General features: G+C 46.4%; 1 long non-coding RNA gene across 1 annotated transcript; it reads right to left on the reverse strand.

The window, feature by feature from the left end:
• Positions 1 to 9,501: 9,501 nt before the first annotated feature.
• LOC147576192 (uncharacterized) lies at positions 9,502 to 13,721 on the reverse strand. The gene is made up of 3 exons (XR_015242027.1): positions 13,645 to 13,721; positions 9,884 to 10,032; positions 9,502 to 9,645 (listed from the first exon to the last, which is right to left on the reverse strand). It is a non-coding gene; the product is annotated as an uncharacterized LOC147576192 (long non-coding RNA).
• Between the last annotated feature and the right edge of the window lie 2,327 nt (positions 13,722 to 16,048).

Below are 16,048 nucleotides of genomic sequence, written 5' to 3' on the forward strand. Positions count from 1 at the left end.
CAAATGAGTCCCCTGGCCAGGCCGCGTTCAGAAGCAGCGATGTGATTTTATGCCTCACAAAATCTGCTCGTGGGTGTTGGTTGCTGTTTCCCAGTCATTGACGTTTTCAATAGCCTCTTTCATGTTCCACCGCCTGTTCCAGAACAGCCTCTCTGGTCTGGAAGAAGAAGCAAGGCAGCGACAACAACTTCTCCCGGAGCATTTGCGAATCCATCCAGCAAGGACAGACTATGCCAGAGGCTCCCAGTCTTTATCTTCCGGCGTATCCCAGGCACAAAAACATCTTGTCATAGTCAGAGGCTCTGGCTTGTCTTCTGGCTCCAGCTCTCTCCCCTTCCCCTGTGAGTGGGTGAGAGAAGGGGTAGGGGAAAGAGGTTCTGAAGTTAGATTGCACGATTGGGAGAAAACGTGTCAGGAAAGTCCCAACAGCTGGGCTCTTTCCATTACAGGAAGCGCCAACAGCGACCCCTCCCGGTGACCTAAACGAGTCACAGGGTGCAGCTAGTTGTCCGGGAAGATTCCCACCCCCCCCCCCATCCTCCTTCTTTCCTTCATTCGTTCAGCAAGCATTCATATACAAATGCATGAGAAACAATCTGTGCCCTCCCGGGGCTCAGAAGACCATAAGGGCAATATACACTTGAGGGGCTATAACAGAGACATGAGAAGGACGTGGGTAGCACCCACCGAAGGAAAGATCCAAGCTGCCTAACAAATACGGGAGACTGCTTACAAAAAAGTAAAATAAAGATGACCTAAGCAGAAGGAAAGAGAACCCCAAACTGAAAAGATAGGAGGCCCTGAGGGACACACGGCACAGCATATTCAGGGAACTCAAAGTTGGGTGGGGAAATGGGGGAAAGCAGTAGGAGACAAGACTGACGACGAGGTGGGCAAGGCCTCCCCCCCCCCAACTGTCCTGGGAAATATGGTGCATCTTCTCATAGACAACAGGTCTCCAGACTTTCCCAGTCAGGTATCCCCACCCCTAAGAAGAGATTTGATCATCCCCGGTGTATGTATATTTATGATTATACACATGTACTGATTTCAATCTATTATAATAAGTACTGGTCATGCTTATTCTGTTTCTTGTGTTTTTGATCGAAACATGTTACTCTAGCATTTTCTTTCCTCATCTCCATGTAATGTTGGCGGTGTCGCCCCAGTGTTGATGGGCCCAGGGAAACCCAAGGCCTGCCCCAGAGAACCTCCTGTCCGTCTCAGTAAGGCATACGTGCGTCCACTTTCCTAATGCAACCGGAAGCTTGATCGCTTGCCAGGAGTTCTGACCTAACTAGGTCAGAAGCAGGTGAAGTGCAGTTACAGCAGAAGCCTGTATAACCGCTGGATGGACAGATGTGCTCTTAGCATCCCACGAGGGAAACGGAGCCCTGCGCCTCCTAATGCCTTCCTGACCCATACATCAGCACACCTGAGAGCATGTATCATAGACCCTAGGGTCTAGAACACGACCAGAAACACACGAGGGCACCCATGGGTCAAATCTAACATAAAATCACAACAGAAACAAGTTTCAGCATCAATTAAAAAATATATAGGCCCCCATCGAGCTGGGAACTAATTTCTGAATTTGAATGATCTGTTAAATGCAGTTTTGCATAGGTTCTTTACAAATCCCCCCAGTACACACACCTTAATTGTCACTGTGACCCAAGCGGTTCTAGAGTGGTTAGGAACCCACATTGGATGCCCGCAAGAAGCGTGATAAAACAGTTACTGCTAGGAGCCTTGAATCATAGTGACAAGGCTCTTTGCAAAACTTTGCCCTGGAACTCGTATTGGTACTCAGGTCATTGGAAATTGTGTGCTCCTTTAGACTCTAGAAATGGCTAACAGGGTCAGGATGTCTCACGCTGCCACATCCATCCATCCATCCATCCACCCAACAAATGTCTATTGGTGTAATCACTTGGTGTTTAAATGGTACTGGGCCAGACAACAGGAGTTGGAGCTTCTAGAATGACTGTACTTCAATAGAAACCTCATCCCCCATCAGTGCTCTCTTCACATCGGGTGTTCAAAATGCCTTTGCTTTTTTCATGTTTATTCTGAGAGATCGCGCATGCAAACAGGGGAGGGGCAGACAGAAGGAGAGCCAGAATTCCAAGCAGTCTCCGTCAGCGCAAAGCTCCATGTGGGGCTCCGTCCCACGAACCGAGAGATCATGACGTGAGCTGAGATCAAGGGTCGGATGCTTATAACCGACCGCGCCACCCAGGTGCCCCAAAATGCCTTTTTAAATCAAATAGTCACATTATGTCCGTCATTGTGTCCATTTCTACTTGGAGAATATGGTTTAAAAAAAAAATCTTATTTATTTGGAAATGATAACCCAGATGCTCTCTGAACTAGCTCTACCTTTTTTTTTTTTATAGATAGTGTAGCTGAATAGTGTATAAATAAGGAGGTAAGGTTTCAGGGGAACGTGAAATGCTTAGAGAACAAATCACTTCCTATAGTTTCATAATACACCTTTGCCTGCAAATAATGGATATGAAATCACAAACCAATTGATTTAATCAAATGCCCTAAAGACCTTTAGAGACACAGCCCAGCGTTAATTGCAGAACATCCATAGACGTAAGAATAGGATATTCCCATAAAAAATTTCTATGGTTCAAAGTACTCACTAGTTAATCTGGCTGCCCCCTCGCCACCACCATCATTTAGTTTGAATTAATGAGGATAGATTCACTAATGAAAGCCAAGAATTGTCTCCATTCCTATGAGACAAGACAGTCAATGGAGAAGAGCTCTGTAAAATCATTTCCACGGCATATGCTGAGAAGCTAGAAGTTCTAAAGGTAGCAGTGCCTGGCTCAAGGCTTATGATCAGAAGGCGGTGAAATTAAGTTAGAACTGAGAGTTTTTTACTTTAAAAAGCATAAAGGAGCAGCACGGGTTTTTTTCGGATTGAAAAACATATTGAAAAATGTACCGTGAAATTAAAGCCCTGAAAATCTTTAAGGAATCTTTCATTATCTCAGGACCGGTGCAAAAATCGAAGCCTTGCATCAGCAAGAATCACAAGATATGTGTACAAAATATAATGTTTGTTGATAAAGCTTGTGTTTATACCATGCATTTTATATATGTAATACCTATCTGGATACCTTTAAAGTGGCTTCAAGTGGTAACCACATAGGAATCACTGCCTGTCGTGTCTCGAAACTTCATTCGTACAGAAAGGCAACACAATTCAGTCATAAAAGCACTAGGCTTGAAGTCTGGAGGATCGGGCCCCCCAGACTCAGCTCTCTCTCCCTGGCTGCTAAGGGGACTGCAGACAAATCTCTGTAGCCTGGCTAGAAAATAAAGGTTTGATTGGCTTGGCCTCCAAGGGCTTTGTCAGCGGTAAAATCGTGAAACTCCATATAGGAAGCATTCGATATAGCCATCAGAGAGGAAAGCTGTGTATGAAAGCAAGTATTTCCAAAAATAGACATACAAAGCGTTTTTTTTTTTAACTTCGATTAAAGAGGGAAAAACATAGTTTTGTTTCAAGTACACACACACACACACACACACACACAGGCCTATACAGTATACATTTTGTGGGACGCAGCAGTGTTTTCCCCCAGTTGAATAAAATGTGGCTTTGCAGGCATTCAGATCACATGACATTTGTGCACCTACCTACACAAGGCTGTTGGCTCTAGACAGCCCTTAATTCTAATTAATCCAAATCCAGCTGCAGCCGTGGGTGGAGAAAGAAAGACTAGAAATGAAGAAAGAAAATGAGACGTTAGCACAAATGCCTATCACATTGTGAATATCTGTTCATCTGCATAGTATTAATGATAGCGAATATGCAAACAGATGTTTCCTTCATTAAACTGTATATGCAAATACTACTGGTAGGAGTGGTAATGTTGTCTTGGGGTTGAGAGATCGTCGAGGGTAATTAAAGGTTAATCCAGTTTTCAGTTCACAGACTATTCGACAAGAGTGGCTGTAAAGAAAAATTGTCACTTAACCTTCAATTCATTACCAATGGCACATGGATTTTCGACTAAAATAACATAAACATATGCGCTCATCATCACTCCCTCCCCCACCACCAGTAAACACGGGCAAAGACTTGTGAGTTGAGCAAAGTTGAGTGAATAAGGAAAATTATGTTCCCTCAAAAAGTGTTCAGAATCCATCCAGAGTCATAATCTCTAGTTTCTCATTGAAAAAACCTGAAGTACCTTACATCAGTGCCTCTTGAATAGAATTGAAAACATTGTTCTAAGATACTGCACGTGAGCTATCGGTCAATGAGTTGACCGATCTTGCCATAGCTCACTCTTTCTTCCTGGGTGAACTGAAAGGGATAAAGGGTTTGGAACTTTTTTTTTTTTTTCACAGAAATGTTTAACTTGTCAGCTGGGATATTTTCACTTCCTGTTTTGAGGAGGGGGAAAACATTGAGCAATGAGGGTCAGAGAGTTCCACACTGACAGGTCTGTGAGAAGCAATGCCACGTCTGTATAAACCACGTATCTGCAGGAAGAGTTGAAGAAAAGCAGAGGGAGAAGAGGTTTCCCTGTAGAATAATAAAGAGGATTTATTTTCTGATCAACAGTTACAAAGGGTTTGCCTTTGGTTTAGTGGGAATCGGGGTTCTGAAAGGGTAATCTCCTCTCCCCTTTACTTTAGTCCTTGATTCTACGAGAAGTGCACGGTTATTCACTTGGCATAAAGACCCACGCAAAGCTAGTAAGCTGAGTACCTGAGGTCTCTGCTCCTGAAAATTAACTGTGTCCTGAGTGTTCAAAACGCCAATCAAAATGAAATCAAAAGTTGCATGGGCAGACAGATCCCTACCATTTAATCCTCATTATGCATTGAGGATTTTTAGTTAAACCCAAATTTAATTTTAGCTCTTATGCCACCGGAAAAACCAAAGCTCCTTTCAAAGTCGCAATCCTACATTAAATCTAAATCAAATCTTGTATATAAAACTAAAAGGTCTTTTTTTTTTTTTTTTTTTTGGTCCCACTTTCTCATAGGAAGCAGTGCTTGTTTAAGACATTAACAATTGCACTGGGCAAGAATGTATTTCTCAACAAAAATAAGCTCTGCTTAATTTGCCCCAAGCATCTTCTTCATAATATTCTAACAACACCTGCTTATTGACAAACCCAAAACAGAATGTAGCTACCATGAGTCCAAGGGGATCCAATCCAGTTTTCTTCGTTTGTTTGGGTTTGCACAACACCAAATGATTTAACTTCTCTCCCCCCGATACTTATTTACTTTTTAAAGATTTTATTTTTAAGTAATCTCTACATCCAACGTGGGACTTGAACTCACAACCCCGAGATCAAGAGTCACTCGTTCTACCAACTGAGCCAGCCAGGTGCCTCTCTACTTCCTTTATTGATTTTGTTTTTCTTCTCGCTTTTTTGTGTTTTTCATCTTTGCCAAACTATTTGGTAGATCTGCTAGGTGGAGAACAGCAAAAGGGACCTGACCAAATCCTTTTCTGGGTTAACTATATCTCTCTTAGCAGGAAGTCGGAGCTTAAGGTGAAAGGGCAAATAAGCATGGCTCCACCCGAGTGATTAGCACATAATCTATGCATTTTCCCCTGGGAATGTACTAAGAGGGCTGCCCTCTCCCAGCTAATTCTGGGTAACGTTTGGAAATCTCCAGTCCTACTCCCAGGAGACTCTTTTGAAATACCATGGCCCCATGCTTCACTGTTTGTTAAGTAATTGAAAGATAATGACAATTATTACATATTAAGAAGAAGCCAAATTCCCCTAGCACCCAGCAGCCCCCACTAATACCGTACTGCTCAAAATAGCAGAGAGGCGATGTTGACGTTGAACCCGGGGAGCTAGGCTTTGGTTAGAAAACCTCCACCAGGGCCAGATGGTTTATTTTGCTAAATGCGGTGGAAACCCACCCCCCCCCCCCCAACCCGGTATGTTTTGCAAGACAAGAAAGTAACGGTACGGACTCATAAGACAGTTGAGACAACGCAGCCTCACAAATACAGAAAGAAGAGATTCGCCTCTGCAGGGAAGTCAGACCTGTAAGGGGAATCATGGGAGGTCACCTGCAAGCCAGTACTGAGGTGGGCTCTGGGCAGTTGGTAATAATGCGACAAGGGCTGTGTATGGCCCCAACCCAACCCAAGTGTGTGAGTTCACCAGCAAAGCTCTCTGATGTGGTGCCAAAACCCACATCCAAAAGCTCCTCGCGAGCTCTGAGTTGGCACACCTCGACACTTCTCTCCATCCTCGAAGTCCTCATCTGTAAAATGGCAATTTTAGCTCCCCGGGTCGAAGGAGTGATATGTGGTTGACTAACAAAAAGGAAACACTTTGTCAAGGGTCAAACAGCGTCAGACTCGGAGGGGTTTGTAGTCGTTGTATATACGTGCCTCAACCTCCAGTCCAGCTCCATAATTGGAACACTGTACCCACATACACCACTATTCTTAACCCTAATGGTGTGTTAATTTAACTCATTAGGGGCTCTTAGCACTTGAGAGGTGTTTAAACACACACACCAACAGTCTTTGGGGACCAAAGAATAACGCAAGCATCACGCATCACTTTTCCAGGCTCGACAAACACCCATTCCGATGTGTTAATGGCCCCTGGTAAAGGCAGTAATTTTCAGTTAAATCAAGCAAGCCACGGGTCCAAATGCAAACTCTCCACAAAGACGCGATCTGTCCTTGCCTGTGAGTCAGCCAGGAATAAACATTCACCCAGTACCATTTATGAATGAGTAACATAAACCTAAAATAATGCGTGTAACATAAAATGTACGGTCAACAACTGCGTGTAATGTACAAAGCCCAGAGCCAGGAACCAGAAAACAAGGACAGGAGTCCGGCCTCTGTGAACGGACAGGAGTCCGTTCCCTCTGTGAACTCAGAAAATGTCACCACTATTTTGTTTTTAATATCTTTATTTATTTTTGAGAGAGAGCGAGCAAGGGAGAGGCAGGCAGAAGATCTGAAGCGGGCTCTGCACTGATAGCGGGGAGCCCGACGCGGGGCTCGAACCCGCGAAGTGTGAGATCGCGACCTGAGCCCAAGTCAGACGCTTCCCCGACAGAGCCACCCAGGTGCCCCCGAATGGTATCACTATTAACAGCATATGTAACTACCAGCACTAACCCTTCTTTCAATGATGCTCAAGTTTGTCACCTGTAAAACGGGAACAATGTTTCTTGCAGCCAACCTCACAGTATGGTGACAAATGTAGTTTGGGGTGAGTACATGACAAAGCACTATTTAAAATTTGAGGGCTTTTGATTCTGATAAATCACTCATTAGAGCGACTACACAGATTGATTCTGCCTCTCTGACTGTCGAGGGAGATCTGTGATCTCGAAGGAGACGAGGGAACTGAATCCAGAGATGTGTGAACTATGTCTGCTCTACACAGTTGTTTTTTTTTTTTTTAATTGTGGGACAATATACATAACATTTGCCATTTTAACCATTTTAAAGTATAGAATTGGGGGCGCTTGGGTGGCTCAGTCGGTGAAGTGCCTGACTTCGGCTCAGGTCGTGATCTCGCAGTTCGTGGGTTCAAGCCCTGCGTCGGGCTCTGTGCTGACAGCTCAAAGCCTGGAGCCTGCTTGGGATTCTGTATCTCCCTCTCTCTCTCTGCCCCTCCCCTGCTCGCACTCTCTCTCTCTCTTTGTCTCTCTCTGTCTCTCTGTCTCTCTCTCAAAAATAAAGTATAGAATTGAGTGGCATTTGGTACATTCAAAATGTAACACAACCACCGCCATTGTCTAGTTCCAGAACACTTTCATCCCCCCAAAAGGAAACTCCCCTTTCCGTTAAGCAGTCCCTCCCCATTCACCTCTCCCCCTACCCTCTGGAAACCTCTAATCTACTTTCTGTGTCTGGAGATTCTGGACATTTTATTTATATTAATAGAATCATACAAGGTGTGGCCTTTTGTGTCTGGCATCTTTCACTTAACGTAATGTTTTCAAAGTTCATCCCTGTTGTAGCAAGTGTCTGTGCTCTTTATACAACAGTAAACCTAATATTCTCTAAGCTACGTATTCAACATGCCCAGTTGATAGAAATAATGATCTACCATTTATTGAGCACTTATTACGTGCCAGGCACTGAGCACTTTCCATACATGATCTCACACAGTCCTTACCAGATCAGCAGCACTTTACAGGTGAGAAAGCTAAGACGCAGAAAGGTTAAGTAACTTGTCCGAGGTCACACAGCACTTCAGGGACTAGGAATCAAACCTGGGTTTGTCATATTCCAGAGCTCTTTCTTTCAATCATCGTAGTTGGTATTTGCACAGCCCAAGAGGGCCAGGTCACAAAGAGCCCAAGTACGGCCAGGCAGCCAGTTATGGGGACCCCAGGGAGCCCTGAGGAAGCCCACAGAGGGAAGCCTCGAACAGAAACTTGGCTCCCCTCTCTGTCTTGCAAACGCCATCCTGGCTGGCAGCAACAAGCCTCCGAGAGCCCAACTGGGCCACAAGCGCCCCCAGGGAACAGTCCCTGGGACTTCCAGGCTCCACCACAGCCCAGAGCCTTGCATTTGGCTGCCCTCTTCCTGAACCAGGCATGGCGGAGTGGCCGTGGGACGACTGAAACGCTCTGATCCTTTTGCCAGAGGTCCAGGCCTGGCAGGGCTTCCGTACCTCAGTCCTGGAAAAGTGGTCTCTCTTTGGCTACACATCCCATCAGCCTCTTCTCACATGCTGCACAAACACACACAGTACAAACCTGAAGACTAGAGCCTAACTACGTGACTTGAAGACATACACAACACCCAACAGTGACGGGAGCCCCAGGGACAAGCAGGGACTCAGCTGACGTTTGCCAGGCTGGCCGCGTAAAGAAACTGACGCTGTTTCGCAGCAGGTGAACATCGGCAAACGTCTCCCCTTTCGTACGCTGCTCCTGGATGCTGAGGAGACAGAGTTCGTCTTCAGACATCGTCTCCCTCTTCTTCAACCTCCCAACTGTAACTGGTGTAAATGCTATTGACCGGAAGGTGGTACTAAGTGGCAGGAGCGTGGAATTAGGAAGAACAGGACTCTGAAACCAGGCCCCACTGCTAAGTAAATAAATGTAGCGAGACCTGGGGTAAATCATTTCCCTTCCTAACACTCCACCTTCGGCATGGGCCTTGAGAGGAAGGAACTGGCGACCATTCGCGGGGCCGATCGTCCACAGCTGGAAGAGCCAAGCTTCTAGAAGGCCATTCTGTTCAAGCGCCGCACGGGTGAATTTCTTGATTTGCTGTCAGGGCAAGGAGGGCTGGGAGGGCAAAGCAGTCCTGGACGCACTTGCTCAACGATGAGGTTCTCCACCTCCTGGGGGCCCACGACAATGAAACAAGAATCAGGATTCTCCCCAGACAGCGCGGCAGGGAAGATCGGATGCCGTAACTTAGCGCCCAGTGTGCGGGCGTGAAGCAGGGGGTTCGAGAAACATCAGTTCTCCTTCCACCTTGGGGATAAAAAAACAACAATAACATCTTGGTGTTATTTTATTCAGCCGAGCCCCGGGATTTAAAGACTGGAGCCCTGAAACACCGAACGAGACAAAAACTAACTCTGTTCCATGATCACCGATTCCTGAACTGGGAGCGGAGGAAGGCTGGATCGGCTCCAAGGACAGCTGAAAGAAAGGGAGAAAGATGTTCCCGTTTCAGCGATGTTTCAATAAATAAATCACCTGCTCTAAGTGGAAGACAAAAGCCTCGAGCGGGTAGGAGCCAGCCCATCTGATGATGGCTCAGCTCACGGGTTCTTGGTGACTAAGCGTAATTGATTGAAGGGCACTGATTTATGAGAAACTAATGTCCTAATTCTGCGGGCATCAGGCGAAAATGAAACACGAAACTTTAGATCATGACCTGTAATTATCTGCCAGCTCATAGGTGGATCTCCGAGTTGCAAGAGAGACACAGATTTCATTTCACTGGGGTTGCAGTGAAGCTGGGAGTTCTATACGGGTCCCGCTAACATTCTCATTTCCATGAAGCCTGCAGGAAGTCGGGAGAACCTGGAAGGAAGAGGTTGGGACTTAGAGTAAAACCATCTGAGCTTGCAGCTGGATTCCAACACTGACTCTCTGTGTGACCTGAGCAAGTCACTTAACTGCTCTGAGCCTTAGTTTCTTCATCTGTAAAATGGCGGTAATAATGATACCTCCCGGGGTTATTTTAGGGCACAAATGAGGGCAGGGATGTCCAAGTTCTGTGCTTAAAGCAGGGTCCACCTTGAGGAGTTCTGAGCCCACTCCCCATTTCAGAGCCCAGAACCTTCTGCCAGGTGCCAGGTGTGGGCAAAAAGCAGACCTTGGCACAGGAGTTTTTTCCAGTGGTCCAAAAATATCTTCCCTGAGGAATAGTTTCCCGGGAACAAGCTGAGGGGTGTGTGTGTGTGTATGTGTGTGCATGCGTGTTCTGAAGTGGATGAAATTTGTCAACAAAATCTTTACTAAAAATGGAACTTTTGCACGTCTAATTGCAGAATTTTGCAAAACAAAACAGAAGATATCTTGCCTGCCTCCAGGCATATCCGAGGGGATTAATTTGTCACTCTTCAAAAACAACTCTTCGGAGGGATACCCTCTTTGATTCTCTATTCTCACATTAATTAGTAGTAGAAGGAACACGGAACACGCTGGGTAGAGGAGAAACGAGGAGAAATAAATCTGCCACCCCTCTCAAGAGGGAGAAACCGGGAGGGGAGGGGGTGCGCAGGGCCCGCGGGGATCACCACTCAAGCCTGCAGTCACCAGCGTCCCTCCCAGCGTCCCTCCCAGCCTCCGAAAGGAGAAAGGACAATAGAGAAGATTGCTTAACAAAAATATTTCTTTGAAGCCTAGTAACCCCCAGTAACAAATGCTTTCGAGAGTAAAATCATAGAGAGACATAGCTGATTTTACTGGTTATGGAAGAAGCTGACTGCATTTGGAACTGGATCCCAAATCAGATACACACCAGGGTTTGAGATTATTGTTGAGGCCCAACGTTGAATGCTATCCTACTCTGATAATCACCCGATTGGTTTGTCCTGATCAGAATCTTGATCTGAAGGTATTGGTTTCAGATTCCTAAGAAGCTATTATAAGTGATGACTTTTTAATGGAATTTTTTTTTTTTTTGAGTAAAGTTAAGGTTTGCTCCTGTCATTTTGTGTTGCCCGAATACGATGATTTTCCTTTAAAATGTTTAAACATGTTCGTCAATTTTCATCTTTCAAAAAAAAACCCAGTATGTGTTTTATTGGCCGGAGAGCACATTTCTGTCACTAAATTACACACAAGCCGTCTTTGCAAGGGGGACGGTTCCTTCCTTTAGTCCCAAGCGAGCAGATGCGAGGAAGGCTGAGTGTAGATGGCAGGACACCCCACTGTCCCCCACTTTTTCCCGGGGCCCCTACCGCAAGGCTCCAGAAGCCAAGTCCCCTGCCTGCTTATTTAAGATAATTACAACATGTGTTTCTTCCCTGCTGGCTCTGCTGAGGCAGAAAATACTTCATCGTTTACTTCAGTCATGAGAATAAAGCAAAAATTCTGGAACATAAACACCATTTTTTCTACGCATTCAAAGGCAGGGCTCAGGGTGAGTTTGTGAATAATAAACCGAAGTTGGCAATCAAGCTAATAAGTATGAAGTTGCTGGGGAGAGAAGTCCTGCGGGGGCCCTGAGCTGAAGGGGGTGCCCGGGGCTTTTGTCCTCTTGTTGGTAAATAACAGCCCTTTATTTACATACAGTTGTTTCCGTTTCAAAAGATATTCAAAGCCCGGGTAGTTTCTGCAGTCGATTTGCATGGAGAGGGATATATCTGTGAATTTTTAAAGAGATTTTGCCCTGGAGAGTCGTAGGCCAGTCGGCCAAGGTTGCAAGGGGGGAAAGGAGGCTCACGTGATTACCAGGGAGGCCAGGGCTGTAAACAGGCGCTTTCTTTCTGAAATCAGAATTACCCCAGTGGCTATTCTTCTGCAGCCCCCGAGCTCAGTGAGATCCCAGGGCCAGGCGCCTTTTGGGTTAAGAAGAGAACTCTGAACTGAATTTCTTCTCCTCTTCTCCTCGTAGCTAGGGAAAGCAGCTGATGCGGGGCATCTCCACTGGAACTCTCCAGACTTGAAACATTTTCCATTTTAAGCTTGTAGCAATAAAAACCTTTGGTAATGAGTTCCCTGCCCCGACAGAAGTCCTGCATCCAATTTGTACACCATCCTGGATGAAATGGTTTACAAGACGGAGAGCAAAAAATCTGAAGGAATGTTCTAGAGAAAGAACGAAGTGCTATCGTTGAGATCTTTATTGATGGGAAGAAAAAGAGCTAAAACATTACCTCAGAACGCAAGATTACATCCGTCAGATATAAGGTAAATCTATTCTAGTGTTGAAACATCAGAAACACATAATCCTTTCTCAAAGCCCTTTTGTTATTTTAATGTCCAACAAATTATGCCTTTAAAAAAGAAGAAGAAGAAGAAGAAGAAGAAGAAGAAGAAGAAAAACACTTAGATTTGAGAGGTTTCTTTTGCTCCAGTAGAAGTAATTTCAAACCGGTTAAAAAAAGTTTTAATTTTCTGGAACCCAGTCTTTACTGTGCTGGCCAAGCATATACACGAGGCTAAGGTAATTTTTAGCTTCAATAGAATTGGGTACAGTGACCATCAAGAGAGGCTTCAGGTTGCTATGGCAACGGTAGTCCTAAAAAGTACTCACGTTAAGCAAGGCATTTGGGGGTTGCTAATTTGAAACTTTTGCCGTTATAGTTTTTTTTTTTTTTAAGTGGAGGAGTGTGGACAAGTAAATTGCAAAAGTCACTGTCTTGTCCTTGCTCTTGACGTCGGTCCTATCACAGGGATCCTGGTTACCTATCCTCTAAATGACTTTGAAAGAGTAATAAGAAATATGGAAATTATGAAGAAAATTGGGCAAACGGCAAAAAAATAGAAATAAAGAAAACCTGTTTCTCTGTAGAAGCTCTTCCATGGGAAGTCCCTCAAGGGAAGTCCACGAGAGGAGGCCAGGTGGAGAAGGGCTGTGGCTTCTGGGTGTCCGCCCCGGGCTTGCTGCTGGATATAAAGGTCAGTGGGTGGGGGCCCTGCTCTCCAGGACCAGAAATTCTGTGCCCGTCGACACCTCATAAGGTCTCAGGGGATGAGGATAAAAGCGCAAATCAAGGGCTCTATTTTCAAAATCTATGAACTACAACTTGACCTTTCCTTGATAACCCAGAGTTGGAGGTTAACCAACAGACATGTACGAGGTGCCTAAGTGCGTGCTCAGGCCACATACTCTGTCTGGGGAGAAAAAAAAAAAAAAACGCCCTTGCACTTATGGAAGTTTTATTCCAGAGATGGGGATCGAACAAAAAATGTAATAAATGAAAGATAGATGGGTGATAGGTGACAGGGAGAAAGATGATAGATAAAGGGATAGCTAGATAGATGCTAAAGTGATAGGTTAGAGAGATGATGAAGTGATAAACTAAGTAGATTATAGATAAAGTGATAGATGATAGATAAAGTGATAAGTCAGGTCGATAAATGATAGATGATAGATAATGGATAGATGACAATGATAGATACATAGATGATAGATAGATAGTGACCTCAGGCTTCAAAGCACAAATTGCTTCATTCTCTTACCCCTTCCCTCCAAGTCAGCCCCTCTTCTTCATCAAGGAAGTTTGCCTTGCCCCAGAAAGAGCCCTGCCCATTTCTCATCTGTTAGCTCTGAAGTCACGTGATTGGGGGAAACAGATGACCCAACCTGCGGGACTCGGGTCTCGAGAAGGCTGAGGGTCTGCACCACGAGGAATCCCATCACACACGTAACTGTGTGTTACCTGCCTTTTACACCACGACTCTCTTCACGTCGGGGCCACGTGGTGTCACGTCCGAATTCGTTAATACTCGCTAGCACCTAGCCCATCGTGCAGGAGGATCCGTGCAGGTCCGACAAATGCAGGAGCCGGCTGTGAGTTCTCTCTGTTGTGTGCAAAGGCCTCTCCCCTCCTTCACGGTTCTCATCGCTTGCGGATGCCGGATAAGTGAGGGTTGGCGTGAACGCTCGCACATTCGGAGCCGTGTTTTCCACCAGAGGGTTTCCAAATCCTTGACCTCCCTTGCGTCCTGACAGCAACCCTTTGAGGTCCTTAGAGAAAGTGCTGTTAGCCTCCTCTTGGAGATGGCGCCGGCAGATGGAAAGAAGTTAAATGAGCCGCCACAGTGACAGCAGACCCCTAGATCTAGGGGCCCTGAATCCAAGTTCCCACGTGGCCGGGGGCTACCTCCGGAGTGGCCGATGACAGCGGGGGCCGGTGGAGGTTAGGAATTGCTTCAGGAACGTGAGAACTGGAGGGCGAGGGCAGGAGACGGAGCCACCATCAACAGGTATGTTACACGAATTAACTCGGGAATTAACCTGGCGGGGGCAGCGCGTGTGAAAATGTGCCTAATGAGCGCGGAGGGCCCCATGCTCAGGAGTCAGGGGTCCTGCTGGTCGCGGGTGCGGCAGTTCCCTGGGCCTCCGTCTAAACCCTGAGGGCACACGGCGAACTCCGGGAGCAGGTCCCGTAAAGGTGACACCTCTTCCTCTCCTCTTTTCATCCCTCAACTCAGGCACCGGGGGCTCTGGGACTCGGGGGAGGGCAGTGCTCAGCTCAAAGTTAGTCACACTGTTTTCGCTGGACCTATTTTTACATTTCCTCTCTATTTTTATGGCAAACGATGCTGAGTTTTCACCCCTCGTGCGAATATCAAGGTTTCATTTCAGACAAACGTATTCAAGTAGACGGAGTGAATTATGAGAATGAAAAAGTTACGTTAGTGGCATTAGAGGTGGGACACAGATATCGCAAAGGTCCTAAAACTGGCTCAGGAATGAGTGACTGAGGGAGAGGCCGGGCCCGATGGCCTCAAGGATCCCCCTGCTTGGAAAATCAGTGGAGAATGGTAGTTATGAATCTGGGCTCTGGAGCCAGACTGTCTGTATCCACAGTCCTGGCCCTGCCACTCACCCCTGCATAAATCTGGGCAGGTTACTTAGTCTCGCTGTGCCTCACTTTCCTTATCTGCAAAATGGGAAGGGTAGCACGCCCACCTCAAAAGATTGCTACATATTACACTTACGAGAGTTCAAGGCTCCCTATGTGTTTCCTGTTATTACCACTTGATTGGACTACACACGCCAAGGATTTTGGAAGGCAGAGTGGGGTCCCCGTGACCAGACTCAACGGTTTACCAGATCCCACCAGCTCATACACACCGTCTCGATCCCTGAACACATAATCCCGGTGCCCCTCCCCCCCGCTTCCTGTTGGAAAGGGAGGCCTTCCCTAAATGAAGGGGGGGGGGGGGGCATCCTTGAGCCACACAGAATGGTGCAAAAGTGCCCAGGTGGTATTTGTCTTCTCGTCGCTTCTCTGAGCCCCTACAAGAGTCAGCTGTGAGCCACATGTTAAATCATCTCCTGAGCCAGAAAGAAAAAAGGAAAAGAAGAATTATGAAGGCAGAGCAGAGAAAATAGCAGTGCTCCCATTCACTGTCCTCCCCAGGCGGTTCCCTCCGTGGCGCCCCCCCCCCCACTTCGGGTCCCGCTAGATATCCTCTGGGACAAACCCTCTTGGTTTTCCCCACCAAGAGTGGCAGCACAGCATCCTTTGAGACCCCAAAACCTGACGGAGGCCCCGGGGGTGAGGGACTTTGCCGGTGACCGTGGGACACCCGCTCGCTTTCTTCTGGTGTAAGTTAACATTCTCCTGGGGTCAAATGTGCAAGCGGGGCCATTCTGAACAGGCTGAATTTTCACTTACGATTTACTGCCCCCCCCCAACTCATCAAACAGAGGTGCGTGAGATGGTCCCCACCGGCCTGCACTCCCTGCTGGCAGAGAACAGGTAACGGCTAAGAGACCGACTTGGAAAAGTTATTTAAAGGGAAATGTTACCTGTATTCTTTTCCAAGGAGGTGTGAAGATGCCCAGGTAGCTTGGTCGCTGTATATACACAGCATCAGAAGGCATCCTGGGTCGTTTCTGTGCGGTGATGAG

This window comes from Puma concolor, chromosome D2, assembly GCF_028749965.1.
Source record: "Puma concolor isolate L17-30 chromosome D2, mPumCon1.1.hap2, whole genome shotgun sequence".
NCBI lineage: Eukaryota > Metazoa > Chordata > Mammalia > Carnivora > Felidae > Puma > Puma concolor.